The 15,552-nt window shown below is 45.7% G+C and overlaps 1 long non-coding RNA gene across 1 annotated transcript; it reads right to left on the bottom strand.

The window, feature by feature from the left end:
• Nucleotides 1–511: 511 nt before the first annotated feature.
• Nucleotides 512–3,533, bottom strand: LOC144946043 (uncharacterized). The gene is made up of 3 exons (XR_013639746.1): nucleotides 3,472–3,533; nucleotides 1,898–2,055; nucleotides 512–562 (listed from the first exon to the last, which is right to left on the bottom strand). It is a non-coding gene; the product is annotated as an uncharacterized LOC144946043 (long non-coding RNA).
• Between the last annotated feature and the right edge of the window lie 12,019 nt (nucleotides 3,534–15,552).

Raw genomic sequence — 15,552 nt, 5'->3', positions numbered from 1 at the left:
GGTGATCCTGTGTACTGTGATCGTGGAGAAACAGATGACACAAGAGGTTGACTTGTTCCAAGAGACAGAGCAGATGCAGAAGCCACAGAAGACGATACGGATGATACAGAAGAACCCCCAGGTGATGATGGACCACTTGCTGTAGATGATGATGATGATGACAGTGTTGTTTGCCATGATTCTGGTGAAGTTGGTTCTGATGTTTGTTCAGATGAGTCATATGTTTGATCTGAATATAGGTCAGTAGAAGCAGAGTCACTTGGTGACGCGGAAACGAATGCTGCCTCAGAGGTTGTTCGTCGTGACACAAGAGATGTGGAGAAGGGACTCGTCCGAAGTGAAAGAGGCGATGTAGATATTGCGCTGACAGACGACGCTTGCCCTGAGGACACAGTCGGTGGGATCATCGTAGAGGCAGCCGTCACAGCCGTCACAGGTGCACTTGATGTTCCTGCTAGCGTTGATGCATCGGTTTGGTCAGATTTAGATGTCTTTCCTGGGAGCGTGGCCACGGTCGTGTAAAGAGTTGTGAACGTACAATCTTTGGCATCCTGATGTACGTCTGAAAAGATACAAACATTAAGTTAAATAACAAGCAAGGAAATATTTAGCACACGCCACGAGATTTGAAACTCATTTCGAAAGCAGCAGTCGAATTAGGAGGGAGCTCGCTCAGGAGCGTGACCTCCACGGAAACGGAGTCTGACGAGTTGGGGGTGCTATTCATCCAGCAGTGCATAGAGCATGGCTATTGACAATGACAATAACTCGGGGTGCGACAAAGGAGGGGGAATTCAGTCTCTGACTCGTACTGTATTTCAACGCAGAATCGGAAGACTCATAAGTTTATTCCTCCAAGTAAAGCCCCATTGGGCTAAGAGGCACTTTTTCAAGGGTGACTCGGCAGGCAGACAATTAGTGAGCAGGTGGGTGAGTGGGTGAGTAGGTGAGTGAGCTGGTGATTGAATGGGTTAGTGAGTGGGTGATTGGGTGTGGTAGTGGGTGAGTGGGCGTGTTAGTGCCTGAGTGAATGGGTAAGGTGAGTGGGCGAGTGGGTGAATGAGTGAATTAGTGGTTGAGTGTGTGCGTCAGTGGGGGGTGACTGGGTGGGTGACTGACCAGGTGAGTGGACGAGTGAGTGGGTGAGGGGGGTGAGTAATGCAAATTGAGCTAAGAAGCTCTTTGCGAGGGCGACTCGACCGGCAGACAACATCAAAGCGCTGCTGGGCTGTCATCTTGTTTAAGCTCTAAATGAAACGTAGGCTACAAGCTCCCTCCCCTTAAGCAGTCAAATCAACGCCAATCAGCATCACCCACGGTTCTGAGACGCAGCAACACTATGTAGCGTCTGCACAACGAGCCGCTTCGCTCCGTCTCCGCGGACGGGGTTCTTGCGGGCACGTTTACTCGATGAAAAGGAGTGAAATATACAAAGGCCCAATATTCGGGAACAATTGCCAATGACTTGTTAGACTATAACTGTATGCAATCCAGATCTCTCATGAATATGTGGAAGTGATTGCTACAAACTTGACGAGCGTATTTCTGTACATGTGCTCTAATGAATTATTTTCAGTAACACTCCAAGCTTAATTTCCGTTGCGTTTTTTTCCGGCGTCGGCGATCCGTAAAGTATTTCTGCAGTAGTGCACACCCACGTGTGACGGGGCCCACTCCACTCTACGCAGTGACCTGCGGACACATCCACTGAGTGAGACATGAATCCTTGAGGTGAGGGGAGGAACGAGGGAGGAGGAATGAGCTGAGAGAAACTTGAGATAAGGGGATTCGCGAGGAGGCTGCGGCAGAGCCACTCGACCCATCATCCATGTGGGGTCTATAAAACATGAACCGCTTTGTGCGAAGCGCCGGTAACAACACGTTGCACGGTACGTACCATCTACCGAACTGCTGCCACATGCAAGGGCAAATGGTCCTAAGGCATTGCCTCCAGTCGTTCCGCCGACGAACAGCTCGTGAACATCTTCTGCCAGTATCTCCATGTCTTTTGGCTTATTAAACTTCAGAGTTCCACCGCAGTTCACCGAACCTTTGCTAAGAAATACAAAAATATATATTCACATGTGAGTCACGCACTGAAAACATGCGACATTAGAGAAATTGCCATCAACTGAATGTTTTATTGTTCTTACTCCGCGAGTTTACACAGGAAAGCTGCACTAAGTCTACTCTGCCTCACGGCAGGTGTTTTGCTCCACGGCAGGAGTGGGGGTGTGTGTAAACAGGAATTTCCTGTTTTGAGGTTGAGTTTGGTCACATGACCAGGAACTTACAATTTGACAGTTTCTCAGCCACGAGGCATGGGCCAGCCATTACACAGAGTTCAAAAGTGATGGCAAAAATATCGTTTCTGTGAAGACAGCTGTAACTGTTCATTGTGGGACTTTAAGAAGCATTGTCTGTAAGTCCGTTTATGTTCTTATAATATTGGGAATGCTGTTATAATGTTAGAATGACCATTATAATGCTGTAAATGCCTTTATAATGCTGTTAAATTGTTACGATTAATCTGAGGCCTAGTTAACAACGAAGCCTGAAACTTGCCTTATTGTAAATGTTACTTGTAATTGAATTATTCGAGTCAGACTCGTACCCATGTAACCTTATTGCGATCTTGAGAGCAAGGATGACGAAATATCTCATCCACAGTTCAGTATTATGTGTAGTGCTGTACATTTAGGCTGCAGTATGGTGATTACACGATGTGCCCTTACTTAATACAGTAGCTTCCTCTCTTGTATAGCTGTTCAGTACTAATGTGGGTGCCTGGTCCATCCAGGATCTATCGTTGAGTTTCATGTTATCTAAGACAATGTTATGACGCTGTAATATTAATTGTATTGATATTACAAAGTATGAACAGATGCTGTATTTGTGCTGTGTTTTTCCATTAGTTTTACCTCGTTCAATTCATTAAATACTTTGGAGTCAGATGTTCACCCTTGCTCTGAAAGTTTATTGGATGCGAGGTTATCTACTCGGATAGTGGTGCAACGCAGCGCACAGCGAGGCCGAGACAGAGTCTCAACTCTTTCTCAAAAGAGTCCTACCAAGTTTTTGTGGATCATCTTTACGAGATAATTGTTGCCCCCCCCCCCTACTTTCATCCATTAGTTGGAAAGCGTGAAAAATAAATAATACACTCGTGTTGATCAACAACCAAAATGGCTTTCTGAACTCCCAAAGTTTTCCGAGCAGCATTTGCTAAAAAGCTGCCGTCAGATGCCCATCAGTAGGGCATGATCCATTGAACGAATTCCGTCCCGTATTCCCGGTGGTTATAGGCAAGAGCCCTCCATGAATCACGAGGGGCCGCTTTAGCAACATGGTATGTGTGATTGTTGAACTTCTATTGTACCGTGCGTAGCCAAATGTGCTAACCGCATTGCACTATGGTTCACAGTAATAATAATAACAGCAACAAACAGATTTTACTGCTACTGTTGTCACCTGAACGAATGTATTTTGCTCCGTCGAAAATGCTTCGAAAGGGGCCCACTCTTGAAAATGGATTTCACCTGTAAAGTCACAGAGAGAGAAGAAAACACCACGCGGGTCGAATTCCAGTGCACAACATGGCCGCTTAAGGCACTGGGCTGCAATCAATGTACGTTAAACGATAGACCTGTAAAGTTTGCTGCGCTTTGAAAATATTGGTGCACAACGTTTATGCAGGAGATTTTCACGTAAAACATGTCGAATAAAAGTTTGCGTCAGACAATGTGAGTGGCGTTGCTGCTAAGATATAGCATACATTCTTTGATATCTCCGTTTTTCAGGTATTTATTTTTACCCAAATGCCAAGGGTGAGTGGGCAAAGCTCAAAGCTCACTCCTGCGTAATATTCACACCCCTCCTCTGAAATACACTTCCCTTGTACATTAAGCAGTCTGCCTCCTAAACCTCCTTCTGTTCCTCTCTTGAAGCCTCACCTCTTCTAGACTGCCCATGCTCTTCCCTCCCCTCGGCCCTCCACTCCATCCCGTCCCTCCCCTACCCTTTTGTGATCCCTAAGTACCCTTTATCTCTGCGGCTGTCTGGAATGCTTTTCCTTCCCACATTAGACATCCACTGGAGCTATGCACTTTTAAACCTATATTGAAAATCCATGTATTTAGAGCTGCTTTGTGTGTTTAGTTTGTTGTCCTTCCCCCACACCTCCGATTAGCACGGTTGGTTACGTTCGGTGCGAAAGAGGTTCAAAATACATACCTACCTACATCGCTATTACTCATTCCTCAATTCTTCCATGCCCCTGCCAACTACATTATTGCATTTTGTCACTGTCTCAAGAATCAAGAGCCTTGAATTGATGGCTCTCCATTCATATAAACTTGATTAGACTGAGTAAATCCCTAATGACAGTACGTGACGAGGCTGCAGTCTTACCTCCTTATTCAAATCAGTCGACAGTTGTTGGAACTCGTCCGAGCTCCGATCGCGAAGCTCCGGGACAAACTCCTTGTTGAGAACTTTGAACCTGAGGCTGAATGTCTGCTCGTCGGGAGACTCGGATAAGCGAGGATCGGGGGCCGCCATGGCGACCATCGTCTCGTTCAGCGTCGCCGGGGCCTCGGGGGCCCGAGATTCGGTGGCTGTGGTCAGGGCGACGGTTGTTACCGCGGCGATGGACCAGAAAGTCACGGTCGGCTGTGAAGCTGGAGACGTGACGGCCTGCGACGGCGTTGAGGAAGCCGCACCAGGCGATGCTGATGATGCCAACGATGATGTTGTTTCTTGAAATTTCGGAGATGTTGATGCAAGAGAATCAGAGGGAGTCGCTTCCTCTGAGCGCGTGAGGTGGCTTGACTGCTTAGATGTAAAACTGGATGTTACGTGTGAAGCAGCAGATGTAGAAGCCATGGATTCTGGTGATGAAGCCGATATAGATGATATAGAACTCACTGCGATTGATGATAGTGAAAAAGCCGATCGGGTACTTGTTACCAATGGACCTCTTGATGATGCGAAAGAAGATGTTATTTCTTGAGATGTTAGATCTGTTTGTATTGATTCTGGATATGTGATATCAGTCACAGATGACACAGGAGAACTAGACAGAGGTGATCCTGTGTACTGTGATTCTGGAGATGTTGTATCAGTCACAGATGATACAGCCGAACTAGACAGTGGTGATCCTGTGTACTGTGATTCTGGTGATGTGATATCAGTCACAGATGACAGAGGAGAACTATACAGTACAGATCCTGTGTACTGTGATTCTGGAGATGTTTGATCAGATATGTCAGATGTCACGGCTGTTTGAGATGAATATAGCTCGGTAGAAGTCGAATCACTTGGTGACACAGAAACAGACGATGTCTCAGATGTTATTTGCTGGGACACTGCAGATGTGGACATGGGGCTCATAGGTGATGTTAGCACAGTCACGTCAGAAGCACCCGTCACAGTTGGTACAGGAACACTTGCAGTCATTTTCTCTGTCTGCTGGGACACCGGTGATGTGAGATCAGTCACAGTTGGTACAGGAGAACTATATAGAGGTGATCCTGTGTACTGTGATTCTGGAGATGTGATATCAGTCGCAGATGACACAGGAGAACGAGACAGTGCTGTTCCTGTGTACTGTGATTCTGGAGATGTGATATCAGTGATAGATGACGCAGGAGAACTAGACAGTGCTGATTCTGTGTATTGTGATTCTGGAGATGTGATATCAGTGGCAGATGACGCAGGAGAACTAGACAGAGGTGATTCTGTGTACTGTGATTCTGGAGAATCAGATGCCACAAGAGGTTGATTTGTTTCAAGAGAAAGAGCAAATGCAGAAGCCACAGACGAAGATACGGATGATACAGAAGAACGCCCAGGTGATGATGGGCCACTTGGTGTAGATGATGATGGTGACAGTGTTGTTTGCCTTGATTCTGGTGAAGTTGGTTCTGATGTTTGTTCAGATGAGTCAGATGTTTGATCTGAATATAGCTCAGTAGAAGCAGAGTCACTTGGGGACACAGAAACAGATGATGCCTCAGAGGTTGTTTGTTGTGACACAGGAGATGTGGAGAAGAGACTCAGAGGTGATGATGTTAGTACAGTCGAAGCAGCTGCCACATCTGGTACAGGAGAATCAGACAGCGGTGATCCTGTGTGCTGTGAGTCTGGAGATGTGATATCAGTCACAGATGACACAGAAGAACTAGACACTGGTGAGTCTGTGTACTGTGATTCTGGAGATGTGATATCATTGATGGATGATACAGCAGAACTAGACAGAGGTGATCCTGTGTATTGTGATTCTGGAGATGTGATATCAGTCACAGATGACACAGAAGAACTAGACACTGGTGAGTCTGTGTACTGTGATTCTGGAGATGTGATATCATTGATGGATGATACAGCAGAACTAGACAGAGGTGATCCTGTGTATTGTGATTCTGGAGATGTGATATCAGTCGCAGATGACACAGAAGAACTAGACAGTGGTGATCCTGTGTACTGTGATTCTGGCGATGTGATATCAGTCGCAGATGATGCAGGAGAACTAGACACTGGTGATCCCGTGTACTGTGATTCTGGAGATGTGATATCAGTCACAGATAACGCAGGAGAACTGGAGAGTGGTGATGCTGTGTACTGTGATTCTGGAGATGTGATATCAGTCGTAGATGATGCAGAAGAACTAGACAGAGGTGATCCTGTGTACTGTGATTCTGGAGATGTGATATCAGTCGCAGATGACGCAGGAGAACTAGAGAGTGGTGATTCTGTGTACTGTGATTCTGGTGATGTCATATCAGTCGCAGATGACACAGGAGAGCGAGACAGTGCTGATTCTGTGTATTGTGATTCTGGAGATGTGATATCAGTGATAGATGACGCAGGAGAACTAGACAGAGGTGATCCTGTGTATTGTGATTCTGGAGATGTGATATCAGTGATAGATGATGCAGGAGAACTAGACAGAGGTGATCCTGTGTATTGTGATTCTGGAGATGTGATATCAGTGGCAGATGAAGCAGGAAAACTAGACAGAGGTGATCCTGTGTACTGTGATTCTGGAGAATCAGATGACACAAGAGGTTGACTTGTTTCAAGAGAAAGAGCAGATGCAGACACCACAGAAGAAGATACGGATGATACAGAAGAACCCCCAGGTGATGATGGGCCACTTGGTGTAGATGATGATGATGATGACAGTGTTAGTTGCCATGATTCTGGTGAAGTTGGTTCTGATGTTTGTTCAGATGAGTCAGGTGTTTGATCTGAATATAGCTCAGTAGAAGCAGAGTCACTTGGGGACACAGAAACAGATGATGCCTCAGTAGTTGTTTGTTGTGACACAGGAGATGTGGAGAAGAGACTCAGAGGTGATGATGTTAGTACAGTCGAAGCAGTTGCCACATCTGGTACAGGAGAATCAGACAGCGGTGATCCTGTGTGCTGTGAGTCTGGAGATGTGATATCAGTCACAGATGACACAGAAGAACTAGACACTGGTGAGTCTGTGTACTGTGATTCTGGAGATGTGATATCATTGATGGATGATACAGCAGAACTAGACAGAGGTGATCCTGTGTATTGTGATTCTGGAGATGTGATATCAGTCACAGATGACACAGAAGAACTAGACAATGGTGATCCTGTGTACTGTGATTCTGGCGATGTGATATCAGTCGCAGATGACACAGAAGAACTAGACAGTGGTGATCCTGTGTACTGTGATTCTGGCGATGTGATATCAGTCGCAGATGACACAGAAGAACTAGACAGTGGTGATCCTGTGTACTGTGATTCTGGCGATGTGATATCAGTCGCAGATGCCACAGAAGAACTAGACAGTGGTGATCCTGTGTACTGTGATTCTGGCGATGTGATATCAGTCGCAGATGATGCAGGAGAACTAGACAGTGGTGATCCCGTGTACTGTGATTCTGGAGATGTGATATCAGTCGCAGATGATGCAGAAGAACTAGACAGAGGTGATCCTGTGTACTGTGATTCTGGTGATGTGATATCAGTCGCAGATGACACAGGAGACCTAGACACTGGTGATTCTGTGTACTGTGATTCTGGAGATGTGATATCAGTCACAGATGACGCAGGAGAACTAGACAGAGGTGATCCTGTGTATTGTGATTCTGGAGATGTGATATCAGTGATAGATGATGCAGGAGAACTAGACAGAGGTGATCCTGTGTATTGTGATTCTGGAGATGAGATATCACTGATAGATGACGCAGGAGAACTAGACAGTGCTGATTCTGTGTATTGTGATTCTGGAGATGTGATATCAATGATAGATGACGCAGGAGAACTAGACAGAGGTGATCCTGTGTACTGTGATTCTGGAGAATCAGATGACACAAGAGGTTGACTTGTTTCAAGAGAAAGAGCAGATGCAGAAGCCACAGAAGAAGATACGGATGATACAGAAGAACCCCCAGGTGATGATGGGCCACTTGGTGTAGATGATGATGATGACAGTGTTGTTTGCCATGATTCTGGAGAAGTTGGTTCTGATGTTTGTTCAGATGAGTCAGATGTTTGATCTGAATATGGCTCAGTAGAAGCAGAGTCACTTGGGGACACAGAAACAGATGATGCCTCAGAGGTTGTTTGTTGTGACACAGGAGATGTGGAGAGGAGACTCAGAGGTGATGATGTTAGTACAGTCGAAGCAGCTGCCACATCTGGTACAGGAGAATCAGACAGCGGGGATCCTGTGTACTGTGAGTCTGGAGATGTGATATCAGTCACAGATGTTGCAGAAGAACTAGACAGAGGTGATCCTGTGTACTGTGATTCTGGAGATGTGATGTCATTGATGGATGATACAGCAGAACTATACAGAGGTGATCCTGTGTATTGTGATTCTGGAGATGTGATATCAGTCACAGATGATGCAGGAGAACTAGAGAGTGGTGATGCTGTGTACTGTGATTCTGGCGATGTGATATCAGTCACAGATGACACAGAAGAACTAGACAGTGGTGATCCTGTGTACTGTGATTCTGGCGATGTGATATCAGTCGCAGATGACATAGAAGAACTAGACAGTGGTGATCCTGTGTACTGTGATTCTGGCGATGTGATATCAGTCGCAGATGATGCAGGAGAACTAGACAGTGGTGATCCCGTGTACTGTGATTCTGGAGATGTGATATCAGTCGCAGATGATGCAGAAGAACTAGACAGAGGTGATCCTGTGTACTGTGATTCTGGTGATGTGATATCAGTCGCAGATGACACAGGAGACCTAGACACTGGTGATTCTGTGTACTGTGATTCTGGAGATGTGATATCAGTCACAGATGACGCAGGAGAACTAGACAGAGGTGATCCTGTGTATTGTGATTCTGGAGATGTGATATCAGTGATAGATGATGCAGGAGAACTAGACAGAGGTGATCCTGTGTATTGTGATTCTGGAGATGAGATATCACTGATAGATGACGCAGGAGAACTAGACAGTGCTGATTCTGTGTATTGTGATTCTGGAGATGTGATATCAATGATAGATGATGCAGGAGAACTAGACAGAGGTGATCCTGTGTACTGTGATTCTGGAGAATCAGATGACACAAGAGGTTGACTTGTTTCAAGAGAAAGAGCAGATGCAGAAGCCACAGAAGAAGATACGGATGATACAGAAGAACCCCCAGGTGATGATGGGCCACTTGGTGTAGATGATGATGATGACAGTGTTGTTTGCCATGATTCTGGAGAAGTTGGTTCTGATGTTTGTTCAGATGAGTCAGATGTTTGATCTGAATATGGCTCAGTAGAAGCAGAGTCACTTGGGGACACAGAAACAGATGATGCCTCAGAGGTTGTTTGTTGTGACACAGGAGATGTGGAGAGGAGACTCAGAGGTGATGATGTTAGTACAGTCGAAGCAGCTGCCACATCTGGTACAGGAGAATCAGACAGCGGGGATCCTGTGTACTGTGAGTCTGGAGATGTGATATCAGTCACAGATGTCGCAGAAGAACTAGACAGAGGTGATCCTGTGTACTGTGATTCTGGAGATGTGATGTCATTGATGGATGATACAGCAGAACTATACAGAGGTGATCCTGTGTATTGTGATTCTGGAGATGTGATATCAGTCACAGATGATGCAGGAGAACTAGAGAGTGGTGATGCTGTGTACTGTGATTCTGGCGATGTGATATCAGTCACAGATGACACAGAAGAACTAGACAGTGGTGATCCTGTGTACTGTGATTCTGGCGATGTGATATCAGTCGCAGATGACATAGAAGAACTAGACAGTGGTGATCCTGTGTACTGTGATTCTGGCGATGTGATATCAGTCGCAGATGATGCAGGAGAACTAGACAGTGGTGATCCCGTGTACTGTGATTCTGGAGATGTTTGATCAGATATGTCATATGTCACGGTTGTTTGAGATGAATATAGCTCGGTAGAAGCAGAATCGCTTGGTGACACAGAAACAGACGATGTATCAGATGTTGTTTGTTGTGACACTGCAGATGGGGACATGGGGCTCATATGTGATGTTAGCACAGTCGCGTCAGAAGCAGCCGTCACAGTTGGTACAGGAACACTTGCAGTCATTGTGTCTGTCTGCTGGGACACCGGTGATGTGAGATCAGTCACGGTCGGTACAGGTGAACTAGACAGTGGTGATCCTGTGTACTGTGATTCTGGAGATGTGATATCAGTCACTGATGACACAGGAGAACTAGACAGAGGTGATCCTGTGTACTGTGATTCTGGAGATGTGATATCAGTCGCAGATGACACAGGAGAACTAGACAGTGCTGATTCTGTGTATTGTGATTCTGGAGAATCAGATGACACAAGAGGTTGACTTGTTTCAAGAGAAAGAGGAGATGCAGAAGCCACAGAAGAAGATAGGGATGATACAAAAGAACCCCCAGGTGATGATGGGCCACTTGGTGTAGATGATGATGATGATGACAGTGTTGTTTGCCATGATTCTGGTGAAGTTGGTTCTGATGTTTGTTCAGATAAGTCAGATGTCTGATCTGAATATAGCTCAGTAGATGCAGAGTCACTTGGGGACACAGAAATAGATGATGCCTCAGAGGTTGTTTGTTGTGACACAGGAGATGTGGAGAAGAGACTCAGAGGTGATGATGTTAGTACAGTCGAAGCAGCTGCCACATCTGGTACAGGAGAATCAGACGGTGGTGATCCTGTGTACTGTGATTCTGGAGATGTGATATCAGTGACAGATGACACAGGATAGCTAGACAGTGGTGATCCTGTGTACTGTGATTCTGGAGATGTGATATCAGTCGCAGATGATGCAGAAGAACTAGACAGAGGTGATCCTGTGTACTGTGATTCTGGAGATGTTTGATCAGATATGTCAGATGTCATGGCTGTTTGCGATGAATATAGCTCGGTAGAAGAATAATCGCTTGGTGACACAGAAACAGACGATGTCTCAGATATTGTTTGCTGGGACACTGCAGATGTGGACATGGGGCTCATAGGTGATGTTAGCACAGTCGCGTCAGATGCAGCCGTCACAGTTGGTACAGGAACACTTGCAGTCATTGTCTCTGTCTGCTGGGACACCGGTGATGTGAGATCAGTCACGGTTGGTACAGGTGAACTAGACAGTGCTGATCCTGTGTACTGTGATTCTGGAGATGTGATATCAGTCACTGATGACACAGGAGAACTAGACAGTGGTGATCCTGTGTACTGTGATTGTGGAGAAACAGATGACACAAAAGGTTGACTTGTTCCAAGAGACAGAGCAGATGTAGAAGCCACAGAAGAAGTTACGGATGATACAGAAGAACCCCCAGGTGATGATGGACCACTTGCTGTAGATGATGATGATGATGACAGTGTTGTTTGCCATGATTCTGGTGAAGTTGGTTCTGATGTTTGTTCAGATGAGTCAGATGTTTGATCTGAATATAGGTCAGTAGAAGCAGAGTCACTTGGTGACACAAGAGATGTGGAGAAGGGACTCGTCCAAAGTGAAAGTGGCGATGTAGATGGCGCGCTGACAGACGACGCTTGCCCTGAGGAAACAGTCGGTGGGATCATCGTCGAGGCAGCCGTCACAGCCGTCACAGGTGCAATTGATGTTCCTGCTAGCGTTGATGCATCGGTTTGGTCAGATTTAGATGTCTTTCCTGGGAGCGTGGCCACGGTCGTGTAAAGAGTTGTGAACGTACAATCTTTGGCATCCTGATGTACGTCTGAAAAGATAAAAACATTAAGTTAAATAACAAGCAAGGAAATATTTAGCACATGCCACGAGATTTGAAACTCATTTCGAAAGCAGCAGTCGAATTAGAAGGGAGCTCGCTAGGGAGCGTGACCTCCACGGAAACGGAGTCTGACGAGTTGGGGGTGCTATTCATCCAGCAGCTGATGACGATGACAATAACTCGGGGTGCGACAAAGAAGGGGGCATTCAGTCTCTGACTCGTACTGTATTTCAACGCAGAATCCAAGTAAAGCCCCATTGGGCTAAGAGGCTCTTTTTCAAGGGTTACTCGGCAGGCAGACAATTAGTGAGCAGGTGGGTGAGTGGGTTGAGTATGTGAGTGAGCTGGTGATTGAATGGGTGAGTGAGTGGGTGATTGGGTGTGGTAGTGGGTGAGTGAGCGTGTTAGTGCCTGAGTGAATGGGTAAGGTGAGTGGGCGAGTGGGTGAATGAGTGAATTAGTGGTTGAGTGTGTGCGTCAGTGGGTGGGTGACTGGGTGGGTGACTGACCAGGTGAGTGACCGAGTGAGTGGGTGAGGGGGGTGTGTAATGCAAATTGAGCTAAGAAGCTCTTTGCGAGGGCGACTCGACCGGCAGACAACATCAAAGCACTGCTGGGCTGTCATCTTGTTTAAGCTCTAAATGAAACGTAGGCTACCAGCTCCCTCCCCTTAAGCAGTCAAATCAACGCCAATCAGCATCACCCACGGTTCTGAGATGCAGCAACACCATCTAGCGTCTGCACAACGAGCCGCTTCGCTCCGTCTCCGCAGGCACGTTTACTCGATGAAAAGGAGTGAAATATACAAAGGCCCAATATTCGAGAACAATTGCCAATGACTTGTTAGACTATAACTGTATCCAATCCAGATCTCTCATGAATATGTGTAAGTGATTGCTACAAACTTGACGAGCGTATTTCTGTACAAGTGCTCTAATGAATTATTTTCAGTAACACTCCAGGCTTAATTTCCGTTGGGTTTTTTTCCGGCGTCGGCGATCCGTAAAGTATTTCTGCAGAAGTGCACACCCACGTGTGACGGGGCCCACTCCACTCTACGCAGTGACCTGCGGACACATCCACTGAGTGAGACATAAATCCTTGAGGTGAGGGGACGAACAGAGGGAGGAGGAATGAGCGGAGAGAAACTTGAGACAAGGGGATTCGCGAGGAGGCTGCGGCAGAGCCACTCGACCCATCATCCCTGTGGGGTCTATAAAACAAGAACCGCTTTGTGCGAAGCGCCGGTAACAACACGTTGCACGGTACTTACCATCTACCGAACTGCTGCCACACGCAAGGGAAAATGGTCCTAAGGCATTGCCTCCAGTCGTTCCGCCAACGAACAGCTCGTGAACATCTTCTGCCAGTATCTCCATGTCTTTTGGCTTATTAAACTTCAGAGTTCCACCGCAGTTCACCGAACCTTTGCTAAGAAATACAAAAATATATATTCACATGTGAGTCACGCACTGAAAACATGCGACATTAGATAAGTTGCCATCAACTGAATGTTTTATTGTTCTTACTCCGTGAGTTTACACAGGAAAGCTGCACTCAGTCTATTCTGCCTCACGGCAGGTGTTTTGCTCCACGGCAGGAGTGGGGGTGTGTGTAAACAGGAATTTACTGTTTTGGGGTTGAGTTTGGTCACATGACCAGGAAGTTACAATTTGACAGTTTCTCAGCCACGAGGCATGGGCCAGCCATTACACAGAGTTCAGAATGGTGGCACAAATAGCGTTTCCGTGAAGACAGCTGTAACTGTTCATTGTGGGACTTTAAGAAGCATTGTCTGTAAGTCCGTTTATGTTCTTATAATATTGGGAATGCTGTTATAATGTTAAAATGACAGTTATAATGCTGTAAATGCCTTTATAATGCGGTTAAATTGTTACGATAAAACTGAGGCCTAGTTAACAACGAAGCCTGAAACTTGCCTTATTGTAAATGTTACTTGTAATTGAATTATTCGAGTCAGACTCGTACCCATGTAACCTTATTGCGATCTTGAGAGCAAGGATGACGAAATATCTCATCCACAGTTCAGTATTATGTGTAGTGCTGTACATTTAGGCTGCAGTATGGTGATTACACGATGTGCCCTTACTTAATACAATAGCTTCCTTTCTTGTATAGCTGTTCAGTACTAATGTGGGTGCCTGGTCCATCCAGGATCAATCGTTGAGTTTCATGTTATCTAAAACAATGTTATGACGCTGTAGTATTCATTGTATTGATATTACAAAGTATTAACAGATGCTGTATTTGTGCTGTGTTTTTCCATCAGTTTTGCCTCGTTCAATTAATTAAATACGTTTGGAGTCAGATGTTAACCCTTGCTCTGAAAGTTTATTGGATGCGAGGTTATCTACTCGGATAGTGGTGCAACGCAGCGCACAGCGAGGCCGAGACAGAGTCTCAACTCTTTCTCAAGAGTCCTACCAAGTTTTTGTGGATCATCTTTACGAGATAATCGTTGCCCCCCCCCCCTACTTTCATCCATTAGTTGGAAAGCGTGAATAATAAATAATACACTCGTGTTGATCAACAACCAAAATGGCTTTCTGAACTCCCAAAGTTTTCCGAGCAGCATTTGCTAAAAAGCTGCCGTGAGATGCCCATCAGTAGGGCCTTATCCATTTAACGAATTCCATCCCGTATTCCCGGTGGTTATAGGCAAGAGCCCTCCATGAATCACGAAGGGCCGCTTTAGCAACATGGTATGTGTGATTGTTGAACTTCTATCGTACCGTACGTAGCCAAATGTGCTAACCGCATTGCACTATTGTTCACAGTAATAATAATAACAGCAACAAACAGATTTGACTGCTACTGTTGTCACCTGAACGAATGTATTTTGCTCCATCGAAAATGCTTCGAAAGGGGCCCACTCTTGAAAATGGATTTCACCTGTAAAGTCACAGAGAGAGAGGAAAACACCACGCGGGTCGAATTCCAGTGCACAACATGGCCGCTTAAGGCACTGGGCTGCAATCAATGTACGTTAAACGATAGACCTGTAAAGTTTGCTGCGCTTTGAAAATATTGGTGCACAACGTTTATGCAGGAGATTTTCATGTAAAACATGTCGAATAAAAGTTTGCGTCAGACAATGTGAGTGGCGTTGCTGCTAAAATATAGCATACATTCTTTGATATCTCCGTTTTTCAGGTATTTATTTTTACCCAAATGCCAAGGGTGAGTGGGCAAAGCTCAAAGCTCACTCCTGCTTAATATTCACACCCCTCCTCTGAAATACACTTCCCTTGTACATTAAGCAGTCTGCCTCCTAAACCTCCTTCTGTTCCTCTCTTGAAGTCTCACCTCTTCTCGACTGCCC

The sequence above is a fragment of the Lampetra fluviatilis genome, chromosome 39, assembly GCF_964198595.1.
Source record: "Lampetra fluviatilis chromosome 39, kcLamFluv1.1, whole genome shotgun sequence".
In the NCBI taxonomy this organism is placed as follows: Eukaryota; Metazoa; Chordata; class Hyperoartia; order Petromyzontiformes; family Petromyzontidae; genus Lampetra; species Lampetra fluviatilis.
The sequence above is the reverse complement of the archived record's forward strand: the minus strand, read 5'-3'. Positions and strand labels throughout refer to the sequence as shown.